At 48.0% G+C, this 15,778-nt stretch overlaps 1 long non-coding RNA gene across 1 annotated transcript; it reads right to left on the bottom strand.

Moving 5' to 3' along the window:
- Positions 1–2,124: 2,124 nt before the first annotated feature.
- LOC118082924 (uncharacterized) lies at positions 2,125–5,620 on the bottom strand. Its single transcript, XR_004692314.2, has 4 exons — positions 5,222–5,620; positions 4,536–4,640; positions 3,546–3,663; positions 2,125–2,318 (listed from the first exon to the last, which is right to left on the bottom strand). It is a non-coding gene; the product is annotated as an uncharacterized LOC118082924 (long non-coding RNA).
- Between the last annotated feature and the right edge of the window lie 10,158 nt (positions 5,621–15,778).

Here is a 15,778-nt window from a genome sequence, read left to right as displayed (position 1 = left end):
GAGCATGAGCCTTGGGGAACGTCTCTGGTGGGGAGACGGCCTGGACACAGCTATCTCCTCACTATAGGGTGTTTACTTGACTTTCCTACCATAGGAAAGTCTGAGCTGGTCCTGTCCCACCCTGGGGCAGAAGATTATCCAAAGCCTAAGGCCAACACTCAATTTAAAATTGTAATTTAAATAAAGTTGTGGCCAAAATTATGCCAAAACCAAACCAAAAATAATGTGTCTGTCTGAGTTATTGGGGGGGGGGATTTTCTGGGGGCCTCGGCACGCAAAAATCACAGGGAAATCTAGGCAATATTTTTTTGGAGACGGTGAAGGAAACATTTGCATGAGTGAACATAGCTCAGTCTTGGTATAGGGCCATCATTCTCACCATTGGAGTTGTCATTCTCATCCTGGCATTTGCAGAAGGCAGCGAGGCTGAAATGTCGAACACTTTCCAATAGAGTTAAAGGTACCAGGACACTTGAAAAATGCACACAAACCATTCCACTGGCGCCATTGTTTCGATTGTACACATTAGCAGACGATCCTGTTTCCCCACCACAAAAAAAAAAAAGTTTACAATGGGAAACAATAACAAATAATCAGAGCCCAACATTCCTACGTTTCATTACAATTGGCAACATTGTCATTTCACAGTGCAGTGCTGGGAGAGAGACTTCCCCAGGTCTGGGAAAATCATGTGGAGCAAAATTGGAACTACCAGGCCAGATGCAACGCTGGACATCCTTAGATCAAAGCAGCTTCATCCCTTCATTTAGTCAACACTCTTTGAAGAGGGGGGGAAAGGTTTCCTTGCTTTTCCTGGAGGGATTTAAGAGAGTGAAGGAAAGCAGAATTAAAACGGAGTTCAGGACTGAAGAGCTTCAAGATATGCACAAAATACTAAAATGAAGAATGTTACAATGCTAAATGCTAGAAATCCAGAATGAACTTTTGCAACAAAGGAGGGGGAGGGAGAAACAGAAGCTCAGGTTGGTTTAGGAATCCATTAAGTGGGGAAGATAGGAGCCAGGTGAAAAGATTACCTCTCCTTGTCTGTATAGCTTGCTGGTCTTTTGGCGGAGGCAATGGAGTGCCTCTTTAGCAACAGGAGGAACGATAGAAAGAGAGGGGATGTTTGTGTGCTTCTAACTAACAGCGGCTCTGATCCACAGTACACAATGATATAGGTGGGCAGCCATGATTCCAAGCACACAGTAGTATTGGTGGGCATCAGAAAGGAACAGGGTAGGAGGAAGGATGAAAGAAGAAAGAGGTCTCAGTGTAATCATTTGCCCAAGGACCTAACTTTTCTAAGGTTGGTTTTGTGCATAGCTCATCTGACCAGTTATTTTAAAAAGGGAGCAGTAGCAGTCTATATGGCATGTCGCACATGCGCAGTCTGTACGGGCTGCACCACCCCAGGTGCCAGAGAGGGTTTGTCTGCCACTGCATATTGTGCTGGCCACATGGCTACAATGTCCAAATCTCATGAACCAAGTTGCACGGAACCAGTAAGTGTGAGATCAAAATATTAGGGAATGCACTGCTGCAACAATGTATGTGCTTTTAAATTACTTTAAAATCAAATCATTGCTTTCATATCCCAATCTTCCTCTTTCTTACTCAAGAATGGGGACATGGTTCACCCATATAGTCTCTTTTTAAAGAGTTAAATTGACTTATTGGGGAGCAGGGTCTGGATACAAGTTTATTAATAACTTTTAAAAATGGGATTTACTTTTCCCCCCACTAGTTGTCTGTATGCATATGTCTCAGAGGAACCCCTGAATATGAAATTTAATATAGATTCCTTTAAGGAGGTATATATAATGAATGAAAAGCAGATGCCCATAGGAATCCCAGAAGCATGGCAGGCAGACTGCATGGTCTCCTTACATGCAGATGCAAATATTGTCTTGTGGATTCCATATATGAACATGAGATACACTTTCATCCACATAGCCAAATGGGAATATGTCTCCTCCACTTGTGGCCTGTGTAATGCTTCCATTGTCCAACAATTTGTATAGCAGAACTTTGGTGGCGTACAGAATTTCCATACAGACTGTCATACAATTTCACCCCATCAGTGTCAAACATAAAAGAAGACACAGTAAACTTTTGGACCATCTGCACTATAGCTTTTATTTTTTATTAACACATGGTCTTTGAAGGTTTTACACCAAACATGCTTTTATGGTCCTTCAGCTGCTGGTGGTGGTGGTGGGAAAACGATTCCTGGATAACGCTGGTGTTCAGGTAGGAGCTGATGAATCTTCAAGCCAAGTGGCAGCAGAGATGGATCCCATCATCCAAATTGAAATCTAAGAGGTTTGGAGATCATAAATTAATATTGACAAATTCACACTTACCTTGATAATTTGTAAAATGTTGTTTCTGCTTCCCCCTTCCTCCTGCACTCAACCCCGCTTCTCTACAGATTTTGTGATGAACTTTTAATAATAAAATTTTATTTATTTAAATTATTTAAACGTATCCCTATTGTGTTTCATGACTTCCCTGATTTTGTATGTGAGCTGGAACTGGTCTGTGACCGAAATAATAAATTCATTCATTCATATATTTATTTAAATATTCTTTTGAACCTGAAAAGAAATAATCGTGAACAAAATATTCATGAACACAATGAACAAAAGTCCTCATATGTCCTACTTGCTAAACAAGTAGAGAAATATATTTATATAAAGATAATGACCCATCAGTTTTGGCAGTGGGAGTAAAACAAAAATTCAAGCATAGGCACAATACTATGCTGTAAGACCTATCTTCTGTGCTCAGTCTTCTGAGAGCGGGCAATAAATTCCTTACTCAACTGATCTACATACCACAGGTGCCCCAAAACTTCCTTGTTGCCATATTCTGCAGCACTCCAAGTTTCCAAAGTCTCTTCTGCGCTAGCCCCCTCTGGAGCAAGTGTACTATTCCACCCTGGATGTAATTAAGGCAGACCTGTGGCCAGATCTGATTTCTGCAGGGACAGGTGGATATGGTGTACTGGCATAAACTTGAAAAATGTACTTATGGCAACCACCACCACTTTGGCATTGTGAGGGACAGAAGCTACAGGCAGGTCCCTCCCATCTTAAGTACCAGCTCATCGCCCAGCGCTAGTGCTAGTGGGTAGGGAGATATCTCCAGCGGCGACTCAGGAAGTGGTGACCGAGGCTCAGGCAAGGTGTGGGAAGGGAAGTGGGAGGCAAGGGAAGAAGGCCGATCCCGCCGACCCCGGAATTGCGCAGGAAACGACGGGGGAGGAGATTAAGTATCCCGAGACTACTTTGCTGGAAGAAAACACGCGAACCTCCATTTGGAGGTTCTGACCCCTAACTGACAACATGTACATAGCACTGTTCTGCACTGTAAATAATCAGCACTAAATAAAAGCATGAAAAGACAATGCTTTGAGGAGTCGTTAGTCTAGAGTAGCCGCTACCGCGCCTGTGACAGGCATTTTCAACTAATTCACTCCTTTTGACATTTAACAAATGCAAATTGCTTGTTTTGTTGGTTGGTTGTGATATAACTCTCACCTTACGCAGCAACGTGTCGTACTGCATTCTCCAAAGTCATGATAACCAAACTCACAGCTGTCTTTGCAGACGCCACCAAAGGAATTGCATTCTTCCTCGCTTATTATCTGAGCAAAGACTGTTCCACCCAAAAAGAAGAAGAAGAAGAAGAAGAAGAAGAAGAAGAAGAAGAAGAAGAAGAAGAAGGTTACTAAGAATCCTTTTCTTTCCATTACAACTGGCATCATTCCATCTTTTGATTGCAAATTCTGTTTTCCCTAAAAACAGTATAAACAAGGGATAGAGAACCCCAAGGACTGTGGTACAGAACCAGCCATCATTACTTTTGGATCCAGCTCCTCCTCTTCCCTCCTTGGCTCCACGCACCCACAGCAATTAGGCTTATGAAAAAATCTCCCATTGTTGCTAAGGGAAGTTGTTTCCCCATGTCTAGTCGTCATGCAGGGGCCATTATATGTTTTAAGGTGGGGGGTCACAGTTGGGGAGACCAGCACACGGAGACATCCCCCCCCCAAGTTGCACTCCATCCAGCTTCTGTTGGAGGCTTCCATTGTCACCAAATGCAACATTTTCCCAAATTCATTTGCTGCACAGACACAATTTCTAAGTGGGGCAGTGGTGTTTCAACCTGTCATGGCTGGCCCAAGACATGTTGGCACCTGAGGAAAACCACGAAACGGTACAATCACCCACTAGGGAAGAAGGGGTGAATGAGGGAGGAATGAAAATCTACATTGGGAAAAACTGGAACAAATACCTAGTTGTGTTTAGCCTTGTTATTTCAGTGTAAAAGTAGCAGTCAATGGCCCAACAACTAGCCATCCCCACAAAGGGAATCGTTTCCATGGAAGAAGCCTAGGAAGTTCTAGGAGAATATGAGGAAGACAGGGAAGTTAGATCCCCAGCAATGAGCTGCCTGCAAACACATTTGGAATACTGTGTACAGCTTTGGTTGCCTAACCTCACAAGGGAGCTGGACTAATAACTTACCTGGATCAGCTGAAAGGATTAAGGCAATGGCCAGAAGGAATTGGTAACAGGTCTTCATGACTTTGGTTAGGCAAAGGTCAGTGTTTAGCTAGGAACTCTATATCCCTAAAAGAAGAGATGCCATGACAGAAACAGAATATTTATACCACTCTGAAAATTGCAAGGGATCCATCTATTCAAGCTGGGGGCCGAGGTCACATTTCACAATAAAAACTTTTCTGATGAGGGCGATTTAGCCTCCCAAGTCCCACCACCCATGAATTTTGGGGTGGAGTTGTGGCTCCAACTTGAATAGCATTTACTTTTACTGTACTCCATTCGTTGCCCATTGGAAATAGCCCCCCCCCCCATTTGAGGTTTCATCAGCAAAAATTGCATGACTGCACCCCCAATGCAGTAATGGACTTTGGGCTTTAAAGTTTCAGCAGCGCCCTGTGCAACACTCACACACACACACACCCGCCGCTGCCACTTGCTTTCCATTGCCACTTGCTCATCGTTGTTGCAGTGTCCCCTGTGGCACCCTCTTGGTTCGGGGCCCAGTGCAGGTAAACCAGTCACATGCCCCTAAATCTGCCTCTGCTCAATGAAGTGAAAATAGCCCAGACCCAAACCAGCCCATGAAATTATGGATGAAATTCTGCTGTTATAAAAGGAGAAGATCTACTCAAATCCCCTTCACTCACCAGTTTCACTACAATTCTTGATCCTCACAAGGTTAAATCAGTGTGACTCTTCCTAAGGTGCAAGGGGTCTTGGGGGGAAATGGCAATGAAGTCCTCACTCTTTGCTAAAAGCAAATCCCTCTAGTGCATCCTTTTTATAGCTACTTCATAGCAGCTACAGCCTTCCCTCTGGAACCACATGATCCAAATCTCCAAAGAGGATTGGAACTCCCTGCCTCTAAGTACTGCCTCAGGCATAAAGATCAATTCTGAAGGTTTCACAAGCGCTCCAAGCAAGAATGACCCCTTCACAGGATGGTAGAACTGTAGCATTCTCTCATTTTGAAACTGACACCTCCTCAATCTCTGCAGAGAGCACATGAGACGCTATAAAACAGGCATGTCCAACTCCCAAGAGACTGTGATCTATTGACAGTACAATATTAAAGAAACTGGCAGTGATCTATTTAGGAAGCTTAAGTTGTTGAGCTTCTTTTTTTTTTGGTGGGGGGGGGGGTTTGTAGATCACAGAAGGTCCAAAGATCGAGCAGGATTGACCAGTAGATCGCGATCGACCTGTTGGGCATGCCTGCTATAACAGCTTGCATCAGGTTGTTATTGTATTCATCCCAATGTGAAGGATAAAGTTATGCTGATGGGTCCCAGAGATTGGTCTCAAAGTCTGTGATACTGTGGACTTGTAACAGCACAGGCTGTTCTCAGCTTGGATATTTCCTAGATGATAATATTATTGGAAGTCCTATGCACACAATGTCAAGCTTCCTGGAGAAACACACATTGGATTTAACATAAGATGTTCTAAGACGTTATTTCACTCAATTACAACCATTTTTTTTTACGAAGAGTCGGAAACGACTAAACGACTAAACAACAACAAATTCTGAGACTCACATTGCCTTCAGAGACCTATTCATTCCCCTCCCCTGCCCCTTCTTGAAGCAAAATGTCTTTGTTTGTAAAGATTATATCTTGGCTACAGTACATACAATATAATCTTCTTCTTCTTGACTCCTGGGTAATTACGAAAGCACAGCAAGGTATTTAATGGCCTTTCCTGAACCTGATTCAGGAATGCAGGTTGCCAAGAGAACTATCTTGAGCAGTATCTCCTCCAAGCCTCAGGGGGAGGAAAAAGGCGAAGAAGAGAAGATTTACAGTCTGATGTTTCAGGAAGAAATTGGAGGGGACCCAATGAGGCCCCCCCCCCCGGCCGCGCTTCATGAAGCAAAACTTCTTTCTTTGTAAAGATTATATCTTGGCTACAGTACATAGAATACAATCTTCTTCCTCTTGACTCCTGGGCAATTAAGAAAGCACAGCAGGGTATTTAATGGCCTTTCGTGAAGCTCAGACAAAGAGCAGAGAAGCAGGATTCCATCGCTCTGTCCTCCCAAATATTTCACAGGCATACATTGGCTGTGTGTGTGTGTGCTTTAAGCTCTTCAGAACCCACGAGAGTTATTGGTGTATCAACCAAGCATTGAACAACAAACCAACCACACCAAAATTGGCTATGAATATAAAGGACAATTTTTCTAGAACAAGTATATGAAGTCATAAACCTCCTGGACAATGAGCAAACTAAAGTGCAATGTGCATAACCAAGCCTGGAGAGACTCATAAACTTATAATGAACCAATGTCTCTCTCGTTGCTTGGAACAAACAAAATGTTCTTCAGATAGTCTTTCACTGGAAGCACAAAGCCATAAATGTAGGAACAGAGTAAAAACAAAACTGTGCTGTGATAACTCCCTGAAACGAGGTATAGGCAAAGTGAAAAAAAACTAATGATTCCTCAAAGACAAATGATAGATTTAAATATTCCAAAAGAAACTAGGTAAAGAAAAGAAATAAATATTCCCAAATCACCTCTAAATAAAAGAAACCTTGACAAGGTGCTGGCTAAGTTACTCGTTTCACTGGAAAATATCTTAAACTATCTTAGGTTTATAAGCCATCAAAGGTAAAATCTAAAAATCTACGTGTGAGGGACAAGGGATATCGCGAAGCCCCTCCCATCTTGAGGTCCAGCCCATCCCCGAGCACGGGGGAAAGCAGGGAGAGTTCCGACTCAAGTGGGGAAGCAGGAAGTGGTGTCCAAGGCTCAGGCAAGGTAGCGGAGCCATCGTCTCAGGTGGGGTAGGAAGGGGAAAGTAAGGGGGGTAGACCGATCCCCCCAACTCCGGAATTGCGCAGGAAGCATCGGGGGAAGAGGCTGGGTCTCCCCAAGTTGTTATGTTGGAGAAAGACGCGCCAAGCGCCATTCGGAGTTTCTGACTCAAGCGGTTAAGATGTGTCTCTGTAAATAGCACTGCCTTTAGCACTGTAAATACGTAGCACCAAATAAAAGATAAAATGCAGAGCGGTGTGGCGTCGTTACTCTGAAGTAGCCCATCAACACCCCTGTGACAGCAACCTCCGAATCTTTTTTGGGGGGCTACTTTGGAGTTGCCGGCATGAGCGCGCCAGAAGCGGAGAAGTGGCGGCAGATCGCGGAGCAAGCCAAGCAGGAGCTGGAGCAACTGGCGGTGCGGGCACAGGGTGAATTAAAGACGGCTAAAGAAGAAATGAGGAAGGTCCAGGAGGACAGGCAGAACCTCGTTGAACAGGTGAGAGCGCTACAGGAGAAAGAGCAGCAGTTAAGGGCGGTAGCAGTGGACCTCCAGAACAAGTTGGATGCAGAGAAAAACAAGGGAGGAGGGGGCCCCCAACTCCAAGTGCTGCCAGGAAGGAGAGTGGGGACCCTAGTAAGGAAGTTCAACGGAGACCCCAGAGAATATCATGGCTTTGAGACGGAGATATTGTATGCCCTTGAGCTGCACCATGATGAGTTCCCTGATGATGCGCACAGAGTAGCGTTTGTAGTGGAACACCTTACCGGGGCAGCAAGGGAGTGGCTTAGACCGTTAATCGCGGCAAAAAAATCCTTGCATGAAGAATGTCAAATTGTTTCTAGAAGCTTTAAAATTAAAGTATGCATCTGATAGCCATATGGACCAGACCAAAGAGGAACTTCATAATTTACGTCAGGGAAAAATGACAGTTCGCGAATACTGGGCGAAATTCACCATGCTGGTGCACAGACTGGGGTGGGAACTGCACTCGCCTCCGATGGAAGCTGCGTTCTATCTGGGGTTGCATGAGGATGTGAAGGATGAGCTCTCGAGAGGTCCAAAGCCCAGTAATATGGATCAGCTGAGCAAAGCGGCTCTGGCGGTGGGGGTGAGACAGGAATCTCGGTGGAACGACAAGCAGGCAACGCGCGCAAAGCGGGCTTGGTTCCCACGGTCGCAGGAGAAGCCACTCCCCCAACAGCCATCCCAGGCCACGCCTGGGGCCAGCCAAGACCAGAAACCCATGCAAATTGATAGCGCGCGCTCGCGCAGACTTTTCAAACCCCAGCAGCGCCAAGACGCAAGGAGGGAAGGGGCGGGAACTGCTTCCTCTGCAATTCCCCTCAGCATCTCGTCAGAGACTGCCCACATCGTAGGGAGTGGCAAGGAAAGGCGGGAACGGTTGTGCCCTCCCCCACTGACGCAACACCACAGCAGGGAAACGAGACAGCCTGGCTGCAGGAGACAAGGGGCAGCAGCCAGGCGCAATCGGCAGACAACAGCCCCAACCCACCCACCCGCACAGCGAGGAGCAGCACCAGCCCACCCACCCCCAGAGCAGGGGTGGTTCTAGAAGTGACGCTAACGCTCCCTAATGGGTATCCCCTGACGGTCTTAGCCTTAATCGACTCGGGGGCTTCGGCGAACTTCTTTTCGAGAAACTTTGCAGAAGCGCACCAGATCCAACTTCTGCAGCTGGATTTGCCCCTGCACGTCTCCACCATTGACGGCAGGGAGCTACTGGGAGGGGCCATCACCCATCAGACCCCCCCCCCATGAGAATGACGGTGGGACAGCACTCAGAGACACTGGCATTCAATGTCACCACCATCTCAGACCCCCCCATCGTCTTGGGCATGAGCTGGCTGGCGCGCCATGACCCCTCCATCAGTTGGCACCAGAGATGCATCACGTTTGGATCGGACTTCTGTCTGGAACATTGCATGCAGCGCCAACCAGGGGAGGGGCCTCCGATAGCCATGGTGGCCACCATGCATGTCAAAGGGGGTGAGGTGATACCCAAACCATACTGGGACCTGCAGGAGGTCTTCAGTGAAGTGGAATCTGACCACCTACCTCCCCACAGGTCCTTTGACTGTCAGATCAACCTGGTGCCAGGGGCCACTCTACCCCCAGCCAAGCTGTACTCCATGTCAGACAAGGAACTGGAGGATCTGCGGGCCTTCATCGACAAGAACCTCAAGAGGGGGTTCATCAGAGAAAGTAAGGCTGCAGGGGGCAGCCCGGTCTTCTGGGTGGACAAGAAAGACACGCAACAGTGCCGCCTGGTGATTTCAGACGGCTCAACAGCATGACGGAACCGGTGGCGTTCCCAATGCCCAGAGTGGACGATTTGCTGACAGCGGCACGCAGGGGCAAGATCTTCACCAAGCTCGACCTGAGGGGGGCGTACAACTTGATCAGGATCCGGGAAGGCGATGAGTGGAAGACCACGATGTTCATGCCGCTGGGCTCTTTTGAATATCTGGTGATGCCCTTCGGTTTGCAAGGGGGCTCAGCATGCTTCCAGGCCTTCATGCATCACGTACTGGGGTCCCTCCTCTTCAAAAACTGCTTGGTCTTTCTAGATGACATCCTTATTTACTCCAATGACCCAGTGCAACATGTGAAGGATGTCAGGGAGGTGTTGCAGTGCCTGAAGGAGCACCACCTGTTTGTGAAGCTGGAGAAGTGCAAGTTTCACACCAAGGAGGTGGACTTCCTGGGCTACAAGCTGTCAGACAAGGGGCTAGCGATGGACAAGGACAAGGTGCAGGCCATCCTGGAATGGCACAGCCCCAGGACGCGCAAAGACGCCCAACGCCTACTAGGCTTCGCCAACTTCTACAGGAAGTTCATCAAGAACTTCTCGCGTGTTACGGCTCCCATCACTGACTGCCTGAGAGGCAAGCAGAAGTTCAGGTGGACACCAGAGGCGCAAGCAGCGTTCGAGGACCTCAAGAGGGTGTTCACCTCAGACCAGAACCTGTTCCACGTGGTACAGCACGCGCCCCTATGCGTCAAGACCGACGCTTCAGACGGCGCGGTGGGCGCAATTTTACTGCAACTGGATGCCAACAGGGAGTGGAGACCCTGTGCCGTTTTCTCCAGAAAGCTGACCCAGCCAGAGCGCAACTACACGGTGTTTGACAAAGAGCTTTTGGCGATCCATTCTGCGTTCAAACACTGGAGACACTTCCTGGTGGGCGCCAAGCACCCCATTCAGGTGTGCACGGACCACAAGAACCTGGAGTTCTGGAGAACAGCCAGGGTGCTCAACCAGCGGCAGATACGGTGGGCGGAGTTCTTCTCCCACTTCAACTTCTCCATCCACTACATACTGGGGGAGCAGAATGTCAGGGCAGATGCCCTCTCCCGCAAACCAGAGTACATGGAGGAGGAGTTGCAACCAGCACCCCGGCACGTGTTTTCCCCGTCGGCATGGTCCTGCGGAGCAGCAGTGGTGAGCGAGGCAGAACTCACAGCACTGCCGGCAGCAGATGAGTTCGCCACCCGCATCTTCAGAGATCTGCGAGGGGGGAGGGAGCAAGCAAAAGACTTTGAGGAAAGGAGGGGGCTGCTTTTTTACAGGGGAGTGCTGTACCTGCCCACCAACCAGCTCAGAGGTAAGGTCCTCAAGCAGATGCACGACAACCCAACGGCGGGTCATTTTGGTAGGGACAAGACCACATACTTAGTCATGAGACACTTCTGGTGGCTAGGGGGGTGGGAGGATGTTCAGGACTATGTAAGGGGCTGTGACACCTGCCAGCGAGCAAAGGTAGTCAGAGCAGCACCAGCAGGGTTGCTGGAGCCATTAGTCACACCGCACAGGCCGTGGGAAGTAGTGTCCATGGACTTCATCACAGACCTGCCTTCTTCCAGGGGCAAAACAGCAGTGTTGGTGGTGGTGGACCTCATGTCCAAAATGTGCCATTTTATCCCATGTGCCAGGGCTGTCTCGGCAGAAGAGACAGCCAAACTGTTCGTTGACCACGTATTCAGACTGCATGGATTACCCTTAAGGGTTATTTCGGACCGAGGCCGCCAATTTGTTTCCAGGTTCTGGCGGCGGCTCCGAGGTCCACCATGTCAGAAGAAGAGTAGGACTGGCAGCGTATTTTTACTCCCACCAGCTCTGATGCCACGGAATTTTTGGGCTTTCAGTCTTCTCAGGCGGAAGGAGGGAGTCCGCTGGATTGGGGGGAGGTGTTCACACCCACGGGCTCGGACAGCACGGACGGCTTTCAGTCGTCCCCGGCACCCTTGGGGCCCCTCGGGAGGGGAGAAGGAGGGCTTGGGAGGGGGGTGGATGTGAGGGACAAGGGATATCGTGAAGCCCCTCCCATCTTGAGGTCCAGCCCATCCCCGAGCACGGGGGAAAACAGGGAGAGTTCCGACTCAAGTGGGGAAGTGGTGTCCGAGGCTCAGGCAAGGTAGCGGAGCCATCGTCTCAGGTGGGGCAGGAAGGGGAAAGTAAGGGGGGTAGACCGATCCCCCCAACTCCGGAATTGCGCAGGAAGCGTCGGGGGAAGAGGCTGGGTCTCCCCAAGTTGTTATGTTGGAGAAAGACGCGCCAAGCGCCATTCGGAGGTTCTGACTCAAGCGGTTAAGATGTGTCTCTGTAAATAGCACTGCCTTTAGCACTGTAAATACGTAGCACCAAATAAAAGATAAAACGCAGAGCGGTGTGGCGTCGTTACTCTGAAGTAGCCCATCAACACCCCTGTGACACTACGTGTCCTGAGAAATGTTCAATAAAATGCTGGTGAAATTTCATGAGGATCATGTGGATCAAGTGGTCAGGGGCCACATGCATGTTTGTGGCCAAAGCTGGTGGCAAGTGAGTCCCTCATTTCTGCAGGCTGCCACCACCTTCCTCTGGATCTCCAGTGTGTGGGCTCTGCACACCGCAGTGGCGCCAGGGCTGTACAAGGCAAAGCCAAGGACTTTCCTCAATTCCTCTCCATCACTCCTTGCTATTGCTCTGCCGCTAGAGCCCATAGCGTCAGTGGGTTGTTGTGTTTTTCTCCTTCCTGCCCAGCACTCTCTTGCTGGGTAGCAACTGGGAATGTCCCACATCCAATCGAGAAGCAGGGCAGGTTCTTTAAATTTGGGGTGCTCCTCCTATTTTGGGACTCTTGAGCCACCCGCGATCTTCAGATGAAGGGCAATATACAAAATTTAAAAATAAAGAAGTAGATAAAATAAAGAAGCACAAAAGGTTTCAGTTGCTCTTTATACATTCAGGTGCAGAAAAATGAAATGAAATGACTGAGCTGACATGTATTAACCACAGATACAGCACTGAACTGTTACCAGAGCAGCTGGTTTGGCCTGCCTTGCACCTGAGATTAACTCATGCATGGGGTGACTGAGGCTCATGAAGAAAGTTAACCCCTTCTCATGTCCTGTTAATCCAAAAGCCATGACAAATTCATGGATCTGTAGCAAAATTACATAGAGTGCAAGATGAGTTGGGAAGCAACTGGTAAGATTTCCTCTCTGGCTTCAGTGCTGAGCCTTTCACAAAGTTTGCAGGAATTTTCTCTAGTGTTGTGATTCTCCTCCTCTCCACACCTTCCAGCCTCCACCTTGGTTCCCTCCTGCACTTGGAACAACCTCTCAATCTGTATTGGTCAAATTGTTTTCATGTTCACATGTTTTAACTCACAAATTGATACTCACTTTGTTGGCAAAACCCAATAGGAACCACTCGTGGATCAGTTCTTACACAAAAGGGAGGCTGTGGGTCACCAATAATGCTTGTAACTGCGAGGGCAGTTGGGAAGGAAAGAATAATGAGATTGTTCTCAATGACATTTGAATTGACCTTCATACATGATCGTCTAAGTTCAAATATGCTGAAGTGCTGTAAGATGAAGCTACCTGGGCACCACAACTATAATCCCGGAAGAGGTTGATGGGAAATTCCCTCTGATGTGTTTTGATGAGTTTTAATACTTTTTCTTCACTAAATAATTGATCACTTTTCTTCACTGAATGCACGCCTGTGTGTTGAATTATCAGGGTTTTCCCTCCCTTTGAGAGGACGGTGCAATGGGCAAGAGTGATTGCTTTCTTGTCCTTTTTCTGAGCTTCCCATTCATTCATTTATGGCTGGCTGTTTTAGCACTTTTTTAGAGAGGGCCCTTCGTTTTAAGACCGGTTTGGAGGGGGTGATCCATTACCTAGATGATTTTTTATTATCATCAGCCTCTAACCCGGGCGATTGCGTCACCCTGATGCAGGCATTCGCCACCCTTACGGAGGAATTGGGTGTCCCCCTGGCTGCCAACAAAACAGAGGGTCCCGCTACCCGGTTGACTTATCTGGGTATCCAACTGGATACCGTGGCTCAGACTTCTTCTTTGCCTGCTGATAAGATTGTAAAATTGAGAGGTGTTATTGAGGAGGTCTTAGCATATGAGAAAGTGACCTTGCGTCAGCTACAGTCTTTGCTTGGCCACCTCAATTTCACATGCAGGGTTGTGGCTCCCGGGCACCCATTTTGCGCGCGCTTGAACAAATGCACTGTGGGTCTACGATCCCCACATCATCATGTGCGCTTGCACGAAAGGGAGAAGGCCGATCTGCGGATGTGGCTGGAATTTTTGCGCGATTTCAATGGAGTGTCCTTGTGGCAGGACATTTTGAACATGCACAACGACTTTCAAGTAAATTCTGACGCGGCAGGTTCTTTAGGTTTCGGTTTATATTGGAATGGCAGGTGGTGCCCTCAGCGCTGGCCTCCTGCCTGGCAGGGGAAGGGTATCATGCGGGATTTAACCTTCCTTGCAGTTTTTTCCGATAGTTGTAGCTGTCCACCTGTGGGTTGATGACTTCAAGGACCATCACATTTGCTTTTGGTCTGATAATCATGCAGTTGTCAACGTCCTCGCGAAGCAGTCGGCGAGGTCTCCCCGGGTATCTGCCCTCCTTAGGGCCTTTGTTTTACAATGTTTACGCTTTAACATAGCTTTTTCAGCGCGCTTTATTCCGGGACTATCATACGATATCACTGATGCTTTGTCCCGTTTTCAGATGGAGCGATTCAGGTCCCTGGTTCCCGACGCCCGGATCCAACCAGAATTTTTCCCGGATCATCTATGGAACCTTGGCAGCTCCTAGTCTTGCAGGGAGTAGCTGCGTCTGTATCTCCCTCTACTCTGCGCGCTTACAAGAAGGCCTGGGCTGATTTCTTAACTCATAGATATCAGTCCTCGGCGGTTGGTGGGTCTTTAAGAAAGTCGGAAGGGAGCTTCTGCATGTGTTTGGGTAATGACATTTGGAACCCCCTTGGTTAAGCCCAAGGGGACGCAGGTGGCTCTGTGGTATAAACCACTGAGCCTTGGGCTTGCCGCTCAGAAGGTCGGCGGTTCGAATCCCCGTGACGGGGTGAGCTCCTGTTGCTCGGTCCCAGCTCCTGCCAACCTAGCAGTTTGAAAGCAAATCAAAGTGTAAGTAGATAAAGAGGTACCACTCCGGCGGGAAGGTAAACGGCGTTTCTGTGCGCTGCTCTGCTTTCGGCAGAGTCGTGCTGCCCACATGGCCCAGAAAAACTGTCTGCGGACAAACGCCGGCTCCCTCGGCCAGTAAAGCGAGATGAGCGCCGCAACCCCAGAGTCATTCGTGACTGGGCTTAATTGTCCGGGGTCCTTTACCTTTGCCTAATTCAGTCCAGAACTTAACTGCTGACTTTCCTGGATGAAACAAAAAGCCAAGGGCAAGAAAGAGAAGGTAACAGGTCTTCATGACCATGAGAAGATGAAGACAGATGTTTGGATGGGAATCCTCTATCCCTAAAACAAGAGCCACAAAGAATGAAATATGGTGATGTCTCTCCAAAGCTGTTCATAAATTTAGTGGAACAATGGTAACTGGTGGGATTGGTAGAACAGATGGCAGGCATCTAAAAAGTAGGTGGAACAGACAGAATAAACGAATTCTCCATTTGTTCCCAGTCTCCTCCCTGGTGAGTTCAACAAGGGCAACAATGAAACTGCCAACAGCCAGGGCCAACTCTGGATTTGTTGTAAGTCAGACTACAGTAATGTGTGGGCTGTCTGCAGGCAGATCTGGAAGCTTTCCATGCACCCAAATGGATGAATCTCCACTATAACCAATTATTGCATCTTGTGATGTTGAAGCTGCAGAATATTGAAGTTGCTTTGCAAGTGTGCCCTTTGAAAAGTTTGGACAACTTTGAGAAGCATGAGAAATTCCTCATATATTTTGGCACAGATGATTCATAACCATGGGAAGAGGACCAGAGCTTTAGCTAGAACTTTGGGGTGTTCTTGAAGCAGTCCTGATTGCTGTGCTGAATAGCTCTCATAACAGACCGAAGTGGGAGCCTTCCTAGTAAGACTGAAAAGCAGGCAGTCCTACTGATATTGAAATGTCAGTTGCATGGTTTTTCTGCCCAGAGACACATGTGAG

This window comes from Zootoca vivipara, chromosome 3, assembly GCF_963506605.1.
Source record: "Zootoca vivipara chromosome 3, rZooViv1.1, whole genome shotgun sequence".
Taxonomy (NCBI): Eukaryota; Metazoa; Chordata; class Lepidosauria; order Squamata; family Lacertidae; genus Zootoca; species Zootoca vivipara.
Note: the sequence above shows the minus strand (reverse complement) of the source record. Positions and strands in the feature narration are given on the sequence as shown.